The 17,883-nt window shown below is 40.0% G+C and overlaps 1 long non-coding RNA gene across 3 annotated transcripts; it reads right to left on the reverse strand.

Moving 5' to 3' along the window:
- Positions 1-1,614: 1,614 nt before the first annotated feature.
- Positions 1,615-17,239, reverse strand: LOC140905136 (uncharacterized). Of its 3 annotated transcripts, XR_012156764.1 has the most exons (6): positions 16,888-17,239; positions 16,003-16,150; positions 15,712-15,873; positions 5,693-5,888; positions 2,233-2,315; positions 1,615-1,697 (listed from the first exon to the last, which is right to left on the reverse strand). It is a non-coding gene; the product is annotated as an uncharacterized lncRNA (long non-coding RNA). The 3 variants fall into 3 exon arrangements; XR_012156765.1 differs by lacking the exon at positions 15,712-15,873; XR_012156767.1 differs by lacking the exons at positions 15,712-15,873; positions 16,003-16,150.
- Between the last annotated feature and the right edge of the window lie 644 nt (positions 17,240-17,883).

Here is a 17,883-nt window from a genome sequence, read left to right on the forward strand (position 1 = left end):
TTTCAGTGGCAAAATTGGTAGGGAAAACAATCATTTTCAAGTTTCCTAGAGTTATAACAGAAAATGGAGCTTCTACAAAAAGCTATAAAAATAATCACTTAATTGTGTCCTTTTAACAAACAAGGAATTTTGAAGACCTATCAAAAAAGTTTCCAAATATGATTTTGTTGGGTAGGCAAGATGGAATGAAATGAAAACACTTAAAGGTATTTTTCCCATTTAGAAAATAATTTACATATACAGTACTGACAAGGCTAGTTTTGCGCTCCTTTGTAATAGAGTGCATGCTGGCGGCAGGCCTGGATGTAATTTTAATTTTTATCGCTTAAGGATTCCAGCTATAGTTCTTTTAGCAATAGTTTCTGAATCAATGCATTTGGGGGGCCAAATCCTGATTATATTATTCTTGCAAAATTCAATGGAACTTTTGCATGAGTAGGGCAAGAAGGATTGTTCTTATCAATTCAGGGCCTTTCATTATTTAAAAGACAAGGCACTATTTTCAGTACTTTAGATTTCTACAGCAAATAGACCATTTCTAAATGTAGGTAGATTTTTTTTTTAATTTTAGTAACTTCTGACCCCTGCTAAACCTTTTATTTACATTCTTCTGTCCCAATAAATAAAATAGACTATAAAACCATCCTGATTACGTGATGATGGACTATTAATATCTGGATGGATGAAACACAGGATTTCTAGAGCTTTCATTGAAATAAGTCTTTTTTTTTCCTAATAGACCATTTAAATTGATTATAGCCCTTCTCATATCACATATGTTATCTTCCAAATTTCTTAACAAAAAGAGTTTAGTGTACAGTAGCCACATCATTCCATTTAGGTCATGTTTTTCACATCCATTCTACGGTGATTGGAGATCCTTTATGTAACACAGCGCTCCACGTGTAAAAGGGCAAATCATTAGCTTAGAAATCCTGACAAGGGAGGGGGTTTAAATTGTTGTTGCTTTTTATATTGTGTCACTAATAAGGACCTGTGTGTTTGTCTTTGCCAACATGCCATGGCTGATCATTGCCTTTCTTGGGCAGTTCCTTAATTTATTAGGCAGCTCTGCCTTCTGAACCCAACAAGAATGTTTCTAGACTTCATTAGCACTCCATCCATTTCTAAAGTCATGCAATTTTAAACATTCACAGTCCTCATCTGTTGTTCCCATATTTAAGAAAAGAGCTTGAAGGTCAAGGATATCTTCAAACATTTCTGGCTTTCACATTTTAATAAAATATAATCTGCAGTTTGGCTTTTGTTTTGGGTTTTTTTAAACTGAGTCGAAAGACACTGCCTTCTTTCATTGAAAGGATTGCTTCTCACTTTTGCATTAAAAAAAAGAATGAGATATTATTTAAGAGGCATGCCACTTGCATTGGTCACAGCAAGGAGACTAACCTCGCTGCCCAACAACATACTTTCCTCCTGTTAGCAATTGCCTTTATTCTTCTTTAAAAAAGACAAGGTTTTCAGTGTCAGTAAACTCCTCTAAGTGCTATAAGTAGTTTTATTAGCTGTGCTTTTACTTTGACATTACGAGGCAAAGAATGGTACTCAAATGTCATTCACTTTCAAAAATATTTTATTTTCTTGAATTACTATATTATCTCAGCATTGTCGTTATTGCCTCTTTGCATGTGGAGAGAGAAGGAGATGTGACATGATAACTTTGAGGTGCCACATCCAACCTGAAAGACAGAATTATTTATAGGTGTTTAGAAAATGACATCAAATGGACAGGCACCATGGTTTAGCAGTATGTACACCTGTTACTACTACATTCTCAGTTATAGACGTAATCATCACCATCATCCTTATTTTACTATTTGTTTCTGGTACCACCCACAATGTGCTAGGTGCTGTACAAACACAATGTAAGCTGCCCAGTACAGCTTACACCATAAAATGTATCACAAATACCGTTTCAAAATTTCCATGCCTGCATTACTTATTCCAAGCTATTCTACAATCCTGACTCAGGCAAAATTCCTATTGAAAGTATTAGTAGTTTGTTCTGAGCACTGAGTAGGGCCTCATTTAATTGGCCCTAACATTGTAAACAAAAAGCTGAGAACAGGCAAATCCTACAAGACTGTTAACTCGAAGGATCCAATTGTCTGTGCCAGTGAGATGCTTGTTAGGAAGAATCTTGTGCTTTCACAAGTTGTGGTATGAACAAGACATAGAAACTCTTAATAATTTTCACCTTTGCTTGTTCTTTACCTTTCTTACTCTGAAGTGCATTTTTTATCCATAGATTTCCTTGGCCTTCCATGTTTCTGTGATATAATGTCCCTTTAGCACAGCTAAACAATAAAACAGAGGGATATTTCAGGGAAACGTCTGGAAAACAAGCTACAATAAATGAAATAATTTTCCCTTTTCTTTAAATATTTTCTCCATTTATTTGACAAGGTTTTAAGTGATGATTTTAGAAAGATTTAGTCACAATTCTTAGTCATCTAAAACCATATATTGGTATCAAAATGAAAGGGTTCGGCATGTCTAAAATTAGGACACTTCACTGAAATGTCTGTCCCATCTGAGGGTTCCCCAGCATTAGGACTATCCTCAGCTACTGCCATCTTAAAGCAGTTTTAGTCATCATTGTGCTTCAGCAGCGCTAAAGGGACTTAAAACTGCCTTAAGGCAGCAGCTGAGGATTCCCCTGGTATAGGGAAATCTTATGCCAGTTATTCCTGCATTGCTCCTCCCCCCTTTGCCAGTGTAGGGGGTGTTTTAGCATGGGATTGGGTTGGGGTGGGGCTTAGTCAGATATGAGAGGTAATACGAATTGCATGATGTGTTCTAGTGATTTTGGCCAATGGAACAACCTCTCCAGGATGTTATTCACCAGCAGAAGTTAGAGCAACTCTGAGGCTGCTCTAATTCGTGCCAGAGATTGTTTCAGCTTCTAGCAGTGTCCCTGGAGGAGAAAGAAGGAAGCATGAATAGGTGGTGTAAAGCCACCTATGCCTCATATCACCAGGTGCACTAACACTGTTTTGAAACAGCTGGGGAATCTAAGCTTTCCTTTTTCAGCACAGTCAATCTATATTCCCTTTTAGAAACACTACAATGAAAGGCAGAAAAACAGATCATATAACAGGGGAAAATCTAGGCTTATTTAATGGAGATAGAAAAATGAGGAGAGAAATTTATAAGATGTTTACCAACAATAGACAATTGACAATATCTCCTTTTGACTTTTAAAATTTCTTTTTGGTGAGTACATTGGGTGATAAACCTTTAAAATGTATCACATAAACCTTTTAAAAAACAAACAAACAAAAAAGGAAATAAACAACCATAGAAATGTCTGGGAGGGTCGTTTATTTTAAGATTTGCTGCTCCTATTGCATAAATTCTCTAACTTTTTACAGCTGGAACAGCAAGGGTCAGCATTCCTCTATTACTGTTCTCCATCAAGCAAAGGAAGACATTCATGTCTGCAAACTACACTGACTAGTGACAGCAAGAGAATGGGAACTATTGGTACATTGGGTTAATGCATTTACCTTTTAAATCTAAAGACTCATTTTCAAATCCAGATTAGATTGTGAATTAAAATAATTTTGGAAAGTTTAACCTATCCCATAGCAGAGATCTGTCTACTCCACAGCACAAAACCACTTTACAATTCTCTACAAATGTCAGTCCGGGCTTCAGGCCTGATATATTTCCACTGGAACAGTTTCAAAGGGAGCAGGAGTAGGCTGTTAGATAGCTGGGGTGGCGGGGGTTCAGCTGCATATTAGAATTAAGTTGTACAAGTAAGATTTGCCAAAATCCTGTCTAAACTGTGGGCTCCATCCCACATACATTCCATTCATGGAACTCCCATTGACTCAAATGAGAATTTGGTGCATAAAGAGTTTATAGGATTAGGCCCAGCTACATGTCCAGCCCTAACTAGCACAATTGTCCTGACATTTCAGGGCAAATTCTGCTTGTCTTCCTCACACAAGTAGTCCCACTGACTTGTGTGAGGCAAGTGAACAGGGTTTTCTTCTTACATGAATATAAAATTCAAGCAATGGATAAAATAAAGGATTGTGTGATTCAAACACCTGTTCCAGAACTGTATTTCTAAGGAACTCTATATTTCTTCGGAACTGTATCTAAGGCAACTTTAATGTTACTGTTAGGATATAGATATTCAGGCCTGTCTGTAAAGGCCTGTACTCTAAGAATTTAGGTGTATTCTTATCACTTGGCTAGTTAGAGGTATAAAAGAAAGAATCAAAATCACTGTCTGCCAGTGTAAGGTCCTTCTCTTACTGTGACTGTCTGAGGCCCTGTTCTTAGGCTAAGGTCTTTGGCTAAGCAACAGAGGCAGCCATAAGCTGAGAAGCGACCGGTCACCTCCTCACATTCCAAACTAGTCACATTGAAATAAGGTGCTATTGGGCTGTTAGGAATACAATCCTGTCCTGATAGTGCCTATCACCTTCAGAGAAAGGGAAGTGTCTAGAAAATGTAAAAGAAAACTTAGTTTGATAGCATCCTGTCTGGCAAGAACTCACTTATCAATAGCTGGGATGTGAAATCCTTACTTCTGTACTGTTTTGTCATTATAGTTCCCACTTTGCTATTATTTGTCTGTATAATCTCTGTCTGGTTCTGTGATTGTTTCTGTCTGCTGTATAATTAATTTTGCTGGGTGTAAACTAATTAAGGTGGTGGGATACAATTGGTTAAATAATCATGTTACAATATGTTAGGATTGGTTAGTTAAATTTCAGGAAAATGATTGGGTAAGGTATAGCTAAGCTGAACTCAAGTTTTACTATATAGTCTGCAGTCAGTCAGGGAGTGAGTGAGTGGGTGGGTGGGGGAAATGGGAACAGCGAATGGAGATGGGGAAATTGGAATCATGTTTGGCTAAGGGCAGGAATGGGAACAGGGACACGGGTGTAAGGCTCTGTGGTGTCAGAGCTAGGAAGGGGGGCACTAAGAAAGGAAACTGGAATTATGCTTGCTGGAAGTTCACCCCAATAAATATCAAATTGTTTGCACCTTTGGACTTCAGGTATTGTTGCTCTCTGTTCATGCGAGAAGGACCAGGGAAGTGGGCGAAGGAATAAGCCCCCTGACATGTTACTATACTAGTATATCACAGAAACAGTAGTTACAGTGTATGCACAAGCTTGAGTCACCCAACATCTGCCTTAAATCTGACTAACAGTGTTGTACAGCAAACCATTCTAAAAGTTAATACCGAGTAGTAAGAAGCACGTCTCTCTATTAGTAAGCTAAAGATGTTATTTGAATTAAACATGCAATATGTACACATGTATGCATACTCCTATACATAGGACAAGATCTTCACCTGGTGTAACTTTGCATAGCTCCATTGACTTCAGTGGAGCTATTCTGACTTACATCAGCTAAAGATCTATCCAAAAGTGGGCAAAATTCTAGTCTCAGCTATACCAATGCAAGCTCATTTAATTCAATGGGCTATTTACCAGTGTGACTGGGAACAGAATTTGTCATGAAAGACACATGTAACTTTAGGTATTTGAAGTAATCTTTTCAGAATTTGTTACCTGCTTCCTGCTTGCAATGGCTGTATTGCCAAAAATGCGCCTACTCTGCATCTGACCTAATTGGTAACACTGGGAGGAATGCTTTCTGAAGCAAAATGGCAACCGTTAGTTTGTAATTTATATACACTAACCTTTGATCTCTGGATCCCATATCCAGTCCCACTGGCAGAATCAAGTTAAATGAATTTGGTCTCAACTTGGTATCTGGAACAGGATAGTCCAAGGAGACAGAAACTTGATTCCTCACAGTCTGGTAAATTCACACAAGTTCTTGAACACAGCTTACAAATCTGTATTATTCATAGCCGATCCACTTATTTTATCAAACTGTAAAATGTAAAAAGAGACCTTTATATACTTTATATAGTTCTATAGTGCAATATATGTTCTTGCTAGCTGATGTATGATTTGTTTTTAGACCTGGGAAAGTTGATACAAATACACCTAACAGCCTCACGTTCTCTTTTCTAACTCTTTTTATTTAAAAGCTCTCCAGGTTTGCAAGCCTGTATGGGGATAAATTAGAGTCAACCTCCAAGAAAACAATTTAAGCATTCAAATATGCAAAAGTCATTTTGTTCCAGGCTCAAAACATCGTTCATTGTGATATGACATCATTGCAGATAAAATAAATTACATAAGAAAGGCATCTCTGTCTTGCTTTTCTTGAGTCTAATAGGTGAATGACAGTGAGTCTGTGAACTATTCTGAGAGAATCAGAGTTTGAATCTCTGATGATTAGTTCACTGGAGCTCTAATTTACAGTATTTTGGTGTTGTATTGAAAATTATTACCATTTTTAGCTTGATATTGCAATTTCTGAGTAAATAGTAATGTAGGCAGAGAAGTATCAGGTTCCCCCACTAAAAACTATTCTGACTCCCATCTTCATTGAAGTCCACTCTTGGCTCAGTGCAGTAAGGGAGCAGCACAACAGACAAAGTTACACCATTCGCAGTATTCCATCTACATAAGGGAGTAAAACACAGCAGTCGTTTGCACAGGTTTCTCATGATAACACCCATGTAATTGCTCCTTTTCTCAAAGCAGGTCAGATTTGAGTGCTAACTGCTTGCAAACCCTACAGTACAAATGGTTACACATACTATACTGCCCAGTTGACCTGGGAACTATAGTATGTGTAATGTATTTTGAGAAGTAATGGGCACCTTTAATAGAATGCAGTAATGATGCAAGAACGCTATGTACACTAAAAAAAACCCACAGTAATACACAGGGGTATGCCCAACACAAAATATAATGATCTGAGTTATTATGATTTATTGTTCTGTAGTGCCAAAAGTGTGTTAGGTGCTGCATAAGAGATATACAAAATATACAGGCCTGTGATTCTAGACCCTGTATTCCAGAACTAGTATTGTATTTGGAGGCAGCATTCTCCCTCCATATCTCATTATAGTGGTCCAGGTTTTCCAGTGATGCACGTCTATGTATCTAGATCACTTCATCTCTAGAGTCAGGCATGGCAGAAGTGAGGAGTTATGTAAGTGGTAGGCATGTGTGAATTGCTGACCAGAGTAAGCTCTCAGAATGATTTAGGCTGCTGCATAGCTGTTTGATCAGGTATGGGTCAGGAAGTCCTGTCAATGAGTCCAGATACACACTCTTTTGAAAGCTGACATCTTTCCTGTTTGGGCTATTTGGCCTGGAACAGGTTGAGAGCCAACAGAGGGACATTAAGGCCAGCTAGCCACTATATAGTCTAGTAGGAGAATCTAAAGCCAGTGTGTCCCAGTGGAAAGTACACTTGACTATGAGTTAGATGAACTTTAGTTCTGTTCCCAGGCTCTCTTGTTTGCTGTGTGAACTTGGGGCAAGTCACTTAACCACCTTGTGCCTCAGTTTCCCCATCTGTAAAATGATACTGACCTCCTTTGTAAAGTGTTTTGAGATCTGTGGACTAAAAATGCCATATAAAAGCAAGGCAGTATTATTTTCCTCACTGAATACAACTGATTCCTCACTGGAAGCAGCTCATGTGTGCCCCTAGGAATTCACAGGGAGTAATCTAGTACTTGTAAGATTTGGCCATATAAACCTCCCCTTTATCACACATCATGACATGCCAAGTCCTTGAATTCCAACAACAGTCTTGTCTCTCTCTCCAGCATAACCTTTGTACTACTTCCTCAGAGTGATTTCCCGAAGGGGGGAGTTAGATTTGGTCTAGCAATACCTCATCCTTCTGCATCTCCATTTTCAATGGGTAAATGTACATTCCTCAGTTCCTAATTCTTATTCCAGCTCATTTACACTTTTTCAGTCACTGCAAACTTATACCAATGTGTGTCTTTCTGTATGCTCACAGTGTCTTTATTTTGTCTTCACGGATACCAACATTCCATTAATCTCCCATTTAATTGTAATCCCTAGTAGGCTTGCCAGAATGGAATTACAATATGAAATAAAAACAAGTAATTAGAACAGAGATTGATTATCAATTTAGTTAGTCTTAATCCCTGCTAGATATACATATCTCACAAGGGGGATGATGATAATCTTCAGAAATGCATTAACCTAAAGAGGTAATGTTTTTAAGAAATGTTAGGTACAGTCAGCTGTGTCAATATATTTTCCCTGAAGACCTTACTTAATTATTACTGTAGGCATTATAAATCTATTTTCCAAATGGTTTGTCAAGTCCTCATTTAACAGAGTTCACAGTACATACAACGTACAGTAGAAATGGATACTGAATTGGCAGATAAAGTTTATTATCATCTATTCGATTATTATCCTAAAATACAATCAATCTGAAAGATGCTACTAAACAAAAGATAATGCATTTTTCTGCACTTAGCATATATGTTCTCTTATTCCAGTCACATCAAACCCTTTTGTTATACAGATTTTATAGGAATCATATCCAAAAAGTTTGTTCTTTTTAAAGATCTAACCATACACCAAGTACAATAATTGTACAACAGGCTTCATTATGTATAACCTTAATCTCTCATGTCTTCTAGGAGATTTCCTTCTTTTTCACATACACATACGATGTAGAAAATGTGAAAAGTATGTTCTTTTGTGCACAGACTTTATTTTTTTAGGATAAATATTAAAATTCAGCTACTTCCTTCTTCCTACTTTCTGTGCATATGTATATTTCGTGGTCATAACAAGTTAACTATCTAAAACCTTTTCCCCTAGCATGCTAGGGTCCACCCTTTCTCTCACTGAAGTCAGTGGCAAAGCTCCCATTAAATTTAGTGGGAACAAGATCAGGCACAAAAATCTATTTGATATTGATATATTTTTCCATGGATGCTCCCACGGACCATACAATGGCAGCTGATAGACTCTGGTATCACCCACCAATGAGATATCCGCGATGTCAGAATTACCAGAGCCATGTGTGGTGCAGAATGCTGGACAGACCACAGATTGGTAAGAGTGGTGCTCAACCTGCATATTATCCCCTCACAGCGCTGGCACCCCAAGCTCAACAGAACAGCCTTCAACACAGCAAAGCAAAAGCACATTGACTATCAGGAGCAGTTTCACCAGTCACTTGATTACAAGCTTTTTTCATGCCACCAATCACTGGCAACCCAACAGAAATATGGAACTAGTTCAAAGATGTGATTATTGACACAGCTAAATCAGTACTGGGGCCAAAGAAAAGTGTACACCAGGACTGGTTCGATGAGAACAGTGAGGACATTTCCAAACTCCTAAGTGACAATCAGAAAGCATTTGTTGAATGGCAGACTCTCACTTCCATCTCAAAGAAATATAGGTTTAAGTACCTACAGAGCAAGGCCCAGTTTGAACTGAGAAGAATGCAGGATGAATGGTGGGAGAGGAAGGCTGCAGAAGTTCAGCATTACACAGATACGAACAACACAATGATGTTCTTTGACTCTCTCAAAGCAGTCTACGGACCATCTAACTCTGGCAGATGGCATAACCCTCATCAAAGACAAGGAGGGAATCATACAGAGCTGGGCTGAACACTTCAATAGTCTACTCAGTAAAGACTATCCACAGTCAATCGACATGTCTTTGATCAATTACTTGAGAAACCCATCAAAGAGGATCTTGATCTCCCTCCATCAGTTGAAGAGGTCATGAAAGCCATTAAACAATTGAACTCTGGCAAAGTGTCCAGAAAGGATGGTGTTCCAGCAGAACTGTACAAAGTAGCAGGCCCAAAGGCTATTGAAGTGTTCCACAACATCTTGAATAGCATTTGGGAGGAAGAAGAAATGCTATTATTGTATCACTGTTCAAAAACAAAGACAGCAAAGCTGACTACAGAAATTACAGAGGTATTTCGCTCCTCTGTACAGCATTCTACTGAACAGACTCATTGAAAACATACTTGAGGAGAATCTGCCAGAAGCGCAGTGTGGTTTCAGACCAGGTCATAATACTACAGACATGATTTTTGTCATAAAGCAGGTCCAGAAAAATGTTTGGAGCAGACCATGGACTTGTTTGCAGTCTTCATCAACTTGACCAAAGCTTTTGATACGGTCAACAGAGAGGGTCTATGGGCTATTCTACATAAACTGGGCTGCAAGGAAGGTTCATACGTCTGTTCCATGACCACATAACAGTGCAAGTGCTCTCAAATGGTGACTCTTCTGATGCATTCAAAATCTCAAATTGAGTGAAGCAGGGTTGTGTACTTGCTTCAGTGCTGTTCAATTTGTTCTTTGCCTATGTCCTCAGCTATGCCACAAGGGACTTGGATCAAGAGATATACATCTGCTACCAACTCAATGGCACCCTCTTTGATCTTCAAAGACTCCATGCTAAGACCAAGACACAGGAGAGACTTCTCATTGAGGCACTTTTTGCAGATGACTGCGCCTTGGTGGCTCATAGACATGATGACCTTCAGGTCATTGTTGACAGGTTTTCTGAAGCATCCCAGCTCTTTGGCCTCACCATCAGTCTCAGTAAAAAAGAGTTCTTGATCCAACCAGCACCTCATTCCAATGTCCCAGTTCCAGCCATTTTCACCTAAGGCAAACAGCTGAAAAATGTGGATCAGTTCAAGTATTTGGACAGCACCATCTTGAGTGAAAGTTCCCTTGATAAGGAAATTGCCTCCAGAGTCAGTAAGGCCAGCCAGGTGACTCCAAACAAAAGTCCTTAACCAACCCAACATTTATCTCTCCATCAAATTGAAGATCTTCAGTGCAGTGGTTCTAACAACTCTCCTGTATGGATCTAAGACATGGACTTTTTATAGACGGTACATTAAATAGCTTAAGCAATTTCACAAGCGCCTACTCTTCTCAATAATGAGCATTCGCTGGCAGGACAGAGTGAACAATATTAAGGTCCTAGAGAGAGTAAACACAATCAGAATTGAGAAAGTGCTATTGAGAGCATAACTGAGGTGGACCAGACATGTCATCATATTGGAAGACTGCCGTCTCCCAAAACAGATCTTGTATGGGGAGCTGAGGCAGGGCAAAAGAAAAATGGGTCATCCATATACGCACTTAAAAGATCATCAGAAGAACAGTCTCCAGTGAGCTGGTGTCAATCTTAAGGAACTCAAGCAAATGGCTCAGAACAGGAATCACTGGCGCTCTCTGACAAGATCAGCATGTAACAAGTTTGAGCGGAATCAATGAAATCGTTTCCAGGCTGCATGTGAAAGGTGCCACAAAGCTGCATCATCAAACATCATAGATATGGACTTCCCATGTCCTCAGTGAGGCCAGCTCTGCATCAGGGTTCGGACATCAGAGTCATATGCATAGTTATAGATGAGAATTGTGACAATATCATCATCATCGTCAGCGATGGACTACCAACCAACGTTTTTGTGTACCAAATGGAATCTATACTCATTTTTTAAAGAAAGAGGATAGTATGTTTAGTATGTATGTATTCCCTTCATGAGTGTATTTCATTTAAAGTGCCATTGTATAATATCATCTTTCTTTTATTCTCTGTGAAGTAGCTGCAACACTACCAGTGTTAAGTGCATGTATGTATATGTGAGCTAAAACAGACATGAATTTCAAGCCTAAATGAACAAAGGCATTCATATAAAGAATCTCAGGTAGCTGTAGAGATATGGGTTTCTATCTCAATCCCATAGTTATCTAAAAAATACTTTTTTAAACAGAAGTGACAATTCATGTCCTTTGAGACCAGCACTCTGCTCTACATTAGCTGCGCTTTTCAGAATTTGAATTCCCTGTAGTCTCTCTGCTTTCCTCTTGATGCTATATTATTTTCTGCTCTCTCTTTCCATTTATTTCTCTCTTGTACAAACACAAAATCAGGCAATCTTTTCCACCCCTGTGTCTCACTAATCCAAACCCCAACTATGATTCAAATTCATTAAATTTTTATATTTTTAAAAAATCACTCTATTAGTATATGCCCCCTTTGTATCTAAGCTTGTTAACAATAACATGTTGTAACACCAAAGAGTATACCCAGGATTCCACAATACCATAACAAAGTATCCGAATTAGAGACATAATTCTCAACCGCAGACAGTGCATGCAGGACTAAACCCAAATCTTTTCATTTAGGACCAGATTTTTAAATGTTTTTAGGTGGCTACTGGAATTTTCAAAAGCACCTTAGTGCCTAACACACATTGAATTAAATGAGTTTTATACACCTGGATACTTTTGATAATCCTACTAGGCATATAAATATCTTTAAAAATCTGGGCCCTAGTGTCTATAAGGTACCACTCTGTAGCTATATGCTGCTCATTAGAACATACACAAAAAACAGAATGCTACACCAAGGAAGCTATTTTACTTTAAAGGATCTCTACTTGAACAAGGAAAAACAGTTTACTACAAATAAAAATATAAAGTTATCTACTACAAATATTGTAGTGAAGATTTGTATGGAAAGCTCTCCAATATTTCTTATCAATTTACCAGCACACTTTAGGAAAATCAATTTGTGCAGTTTGTCTTCCAAGTATGTCCTAAGCAGTCAAAGCTCAAAATATTATACCTTAGGAGAAAAAGCAGAGAACAAACAAACAAACAAACAAAAAGTTATCAAAAAAACCTGAAAATGTTAGCTATTCTTTACCTGCTGAGAAATGGCAGTACAACTTTTCAACATACTTTTTATCAAATGTTCCCTCTGTGGAGCAGTATTGAACTATTTGGTGTGTAGAGAACATACCAGAAAAGTAAGCAGTGCTATATAACTGATGTGGGACTTCAGTAAGAGGTGATCTAACTTATAGATGCATTTTAGAATACTATGTAGCCATGTGGGATTTTTACTAACATTATTAGGGCAGCATCATTATTAGTGTTGAAGAAGGAGAATAGGATGCAGATGTAATGTGCCATAGATATATCTGAGCATGTGGCATTCTACTCCCATGAATAAGAATAAGAATATTTGGCATTTAGATGGCCCTTCTGCATTTTCAAATTGCTCTGCAAGCATTACCTAATTAATATTTATAATCCCCTATGAGCCAGGTTATAAATATATAGAGCCAATCCTCAAATAAAACTAAATGCTTGTCAGAATGCATGTGTTTGTAGATTTTAAAGCCACAAGGGGCCCTTATGGTCATATTGTCTGACCTGCATAACACAGACCATAGAATTTCACTAAATGGTTCCTGTGTCAAACCCATAAGTAAATTGGGGGCTGGAACTGTGCAAAGGTGGCTTTAAATTCACTTTGCTGTCTTCCAGTCCTGCTGTTCCAATTTGCACAAGACTGCAATGGCCACAGGGGCCCAAAAACACAGCTGAGGATTGGTATGATATAGAGCAGTGATTCTCAAACTTTTGTACTTGTGACCCCTTTCACACAGCAAGCCTATGTGTGTGACCCCACCTTATAAATTAAGAACACTTTTTTTATATTTCAGATTATAAATGCTGGAGGCAAAGCGGGGCTTGGGGTGGAGGCTGACAGCTCACGACCCCCCACATAATAACCTTGTGACCTCCTGAGGTGTCACGACCTGCAGTTTGAGAACCACTGATATAGAGGCACCCTGGCCATACACTGTTTCTTCTGGTTTCTTCTGGTCCTGGCCCCTTTTCCCTGCTCTGCCAGATAAGGGAGGGGAATGGCATTAAAGCCCCTAAGCTAACTCAGTGCTTCCATCCTGATCACTTTACACTTGGATGAACCTTAATGGGTTTGTTAAAACAGCTATAGAACCAGATTATGCAGGCAATGCTAAATGGGCACACCACAGAGAATCTGGCCTACATTAATCCCATTTTACAGAAAAGGAAACCAAAAGCTGGCAAAACCGAAAGGTTAAGTGCTTACTCAGGCGCTTCCATTTTCAAGCAAAATTCCCACAGACTTGAATTGGTTTTTTTCTTGGATAAGGAGTAAGTAAAGAATGTTGTGCAGGGTCTTAAGCCATTTGTCCAAAGATATACAGCAAGCCTGAGTGAGAACTGAGATTAGAACTCTGGCGTTCCTGGGACCATGCCACTCATGCTACCCTGTTGTAATAGTTAAACTGTAAAATTCAGTAACATTTGTACTTTCACTGTAACCTTTTGACAGTTCTCTCAGTTGCAATTATTCCTTCCTATTACAAACATATTTGGGGTGAACTTCTGGTTCCATTGAAGTCAATGGTAAAACTCCCAATGACTTCAACAAGGCCAGGATTTCACCCTCTGTCAGACTGTAGAAATAGCAAGGGTGACTTTCATTTTCTTAGGATGTTGCTTATAATTTATCATCAGTTAATACATTATAATAGACAACAAGCATAGCTCCTAAATGTAGCTAGTGATTTTGAATAGTGCAACAATAAATCTAAGACAACAATGCTTTTTCAGAGCCTCTACAAATATGAGGCTGATTAACACTGGCTATGTTATAAAACATATATATATGTTATAAAACACTGCAAATTAATAATTAATGGTATCTGAACTCAATATTTATTTTCTGTTCACACATATATTCATATTTAACACAGATGCCACTAAACTTTTTAATCTGCTTCACTCTGTCCTACCCTGCATGTGACTGATTTAGACATTGATTTGCTGTAAAATAATTAACATTAAATCACAGAGTTATTATAATTTGATTGAATTTTTTTTCTCCATTTGTGGTTTAGGCAGAATGTGTGCACTGTTGTCATTTGGAGGGGACATGTAACGTGGCTTGGCATGTTAAAGTATGAAGAGCTCTTTGCTACTTAGGTAGGAATTAGTTTATTTAGTAGTGAAACTGCAATATTTAAATGAGGAGGGTTTTGGGGGGAGGTGGTGGGGGATTGTTTTATTTCTAAATAATTAGATGCATGTGAAAAACATACCCATCACCATTTAAAATGCATTTATGATCTTTTTGCTGTTCAGAATTGTTGTGCAACAGACATTTCACTGTGTGTGTGATAGATGTAAACAAATGCATTGCTACTGTAGTTGCAGGGCAAGTAAACACTGATGTCACTGTTGCTATAATCACATTAGTAGGATCCGTTAATGGTAATGTCCAGACGGATTCACTACCCAGATCAGGAGATCTTTGAGATGCAATTTGAATATGAGTACAACTGAAAATGAGAAAGGAGTCTACTTTAAAACAGGATCTTTGCAACAGATTGCTTTTCAAATAAGAATTCTGTTGTAAGAGTATGGTGTCCCTAGCCTGTGTTTGCCAGAAGCTGGGAATGAGCGACAGGGGATGGATCACTTGATTACCTGTTCTGTTCATCCCCTCTGGGGCACCTGGCACTGGCCACTGTCAGAAGACAGGGCACTGGGCTAGATGGACCTTTGGTCTGACCCAGTGGGACCATTCTTATGTTCTTAAGAGTAATCTTTCTATCACCAACATACAGCATCAAATCACCTTGAATTGCAGTTGCATTTAACTACACTTGTGTATCTTTTCTTTAAGAACAAATTCAATTTTCTCTTACTCCCCAGCATACACAGACATAGACACACACAGAGAGTCACACTATATCCCAGTCAGAGGGCAAAAAGAAAAGGAGTACTTGTGGCACCTTAGAGACTAACCAATTTATTTGAGCATAAGCTGTGAGCTGTAGCTCAGGAAAGCTTATGCTCAAATAAATTGGTTAGTCTCTAAGGTGCCACAAGTACTCCTTTTCTTTTTGTGAATACAGACTAACAGGGCTGTTACTCTGAAACCAGTCAGAGGGAATACATACTCTAGTTAGCAGTGTACTCGCATTCCTCAACGCTGTTCGGTCAAGGACAGAAACATCAGTCTGAAGGTTTAGTACCTTTTCATTTCTAAAGGGCTTCTTCTCATTTTTAATAATAATGTATCTAGGCCTTTAAATATGCTGCTGCCCCAGTATTATAGCACCCTGTAGCAAAACAAAATACAACAATAATAGCAATAGCAATCAAGGGATGAAAATCATGCAGGTGTGGAAAATAACAGCGCAGGATGTGTTTCCTGTAGTGTTCTCTGTGCCCCTCAAATATACACTCACCGAGTCTTCAATTACACACTTTATCAACAGATTCGGAGACTGCTGGGTTTGCTCGGTGTTTAACCCTTAGCCATTGATCCTCTTGCGCAGGGTAACGTGCTTTTGCCATTCAGAATTTACAGTGCAAATTTTTTTTCTTTTGGTAAATCTATTAAGGGGGGGAGGGAGGGGAGAATGAAAAAAATAAAGAAATAAAGAGGAAAAAACCTTGTGTTTTCGCCATGAAACGTGTGTACTTTTGCCCTTTTAATAATACATATGTTCTCCCTAATTTTCAATTACTTCCTTGATTTTCTCTTTCAAATTGACGAAGCGTTTGCTTTTCTATCGCATGGGCTCACCTTTATGGTCTGTTTAGCGCTGCAGCTACCTTCTGCATACCAATGTGGGGCTGCAAAAGGCACCTCCACATCCGTCTTACTTTCCTTCCAGCCTTTTCCCTACTACCATCAACCAGACGCATTTTTTAAAAGGAGTTCTCGCAGCAAAGATAAAGACATGGATCCTATTATAGTTCGGTACTATTGTATATATCTACAGTGCCCCACGATCAGACAGAAACGATGGACCTAGCAAAACCAGGCTAAGCGGAAAGACCCCGTGAAATAAAAATGTTCTCGGAATAAAAATGACAGAAAACATTGTCCGCACAAGTTTGGGAAAAACCAAAGGGACCATTTATTTTTGGTGACTGTATTCACCCATGAAAAAGCTGTGGAAGGCAGTCCCGGCAATCTGACATTGCAGTACTTTCTGAGATCAGAAGTGCAGCGGGAAGGTTTTGTTGTACAATCATTGCTTAATTAAGCACAAGAAGTTCTTTCTTCTCTCCTTACCTCCCCCCTCCCCGGCACGCATTTGTACACAAGATCTGTGGAGACTCACCGGGTCACCCTGATCTCTGAAGGTCAATCTCAGGTTGTGCCTCGACTGTGGTTCTCTCCCCTGGGCTCTTTTGGCTGGCTTCGATTTTGGTTTGGCTTGTGTGTGTCTGTCACTTGTTATGTTAAGCCGTTGCCCAGCATCCCAGCTCAGATTCCGTGGTCGCAATCCACATCTCGGCAGATATACCAGAGAATCACATAGAGGATCAGGAGGATGGCAAAGATGAACAAAGCTACCAGAATAGCCTTGGTCACAGGAGAAATGAGGGACTGCATGTCACCCAGCAGGAGCCGCAGCCGGAGGAGAGGAGCGGGGTTAGTAATTGCAACGATCCTGATGGTCTCCGGCAGAAGCCCCCCACCCACCTTCCCTCCCACCCTGCCAGGCAAGCAGTAGCCCCCACTAAAACCGGTGGTGCCTCTGCATTGGTTCGTGCCCAGTCGACAGCGCTTTAGCAACGGGCTTCTTCTTCTTCTTCTTCTTCGAGTGTGTGCGAGTGTGGCAAGGGAGACGCTCACTCCACGGGGCACGGTGCGGCGCTCACATGCCCCCGCTGCGGCTCTCCGGCAGGGAAGATCAGCGCTCCGCTGGGAAGAAGAGGGGCCAGAGCGGGCGAGTGGAGCGAAGCTGATAATCCGGCCATGGGCGCCGCCGGGGCTCCAGCGGCACTCGCCTCTTTCTTCAAGCCCGCGCCGTGGGGGAGGCGGGAGCGGCAGCCCCGGGGCGTTCAAACTTCGGCGCGGAGACAGCCCGGAGGGGGCGGGGGTGAAAAAGCCGGCTCCCGGGAAGGTCTCCGATGAAAGCCATCAAAGGGCAGTGTGGGGAGAGAGGGGGGTGGGGGTGCAAGTGGCGGGAGCCCTGCCTGCCTGCTTGCCTGGCGGGAGCACGGTGCTGTCCCCTGGTGCTGTGCGTGTGAGAGCCGGAGCTCGCGGGGGGGGGGGGGGGGGGTGTGTCTGCAGCGCCGGCCGCGGGGCTGCTGCAGACTGGGAAGCCGGC

This window comes from Lepidochelys kempii, chromosome 1 (assembly GCF_965140265.1).
Source record: "Lepidochelys kempii isolate rLepKem1 chromosome 1, rLepKem1.hap2, whole genome shotgun sequence".
Lineage (NCBI taxonomy): Eukaryota > Metazoa > Chordata > Testudines > Cheloniidae > Lepidochelys > Lepidochelys kempii.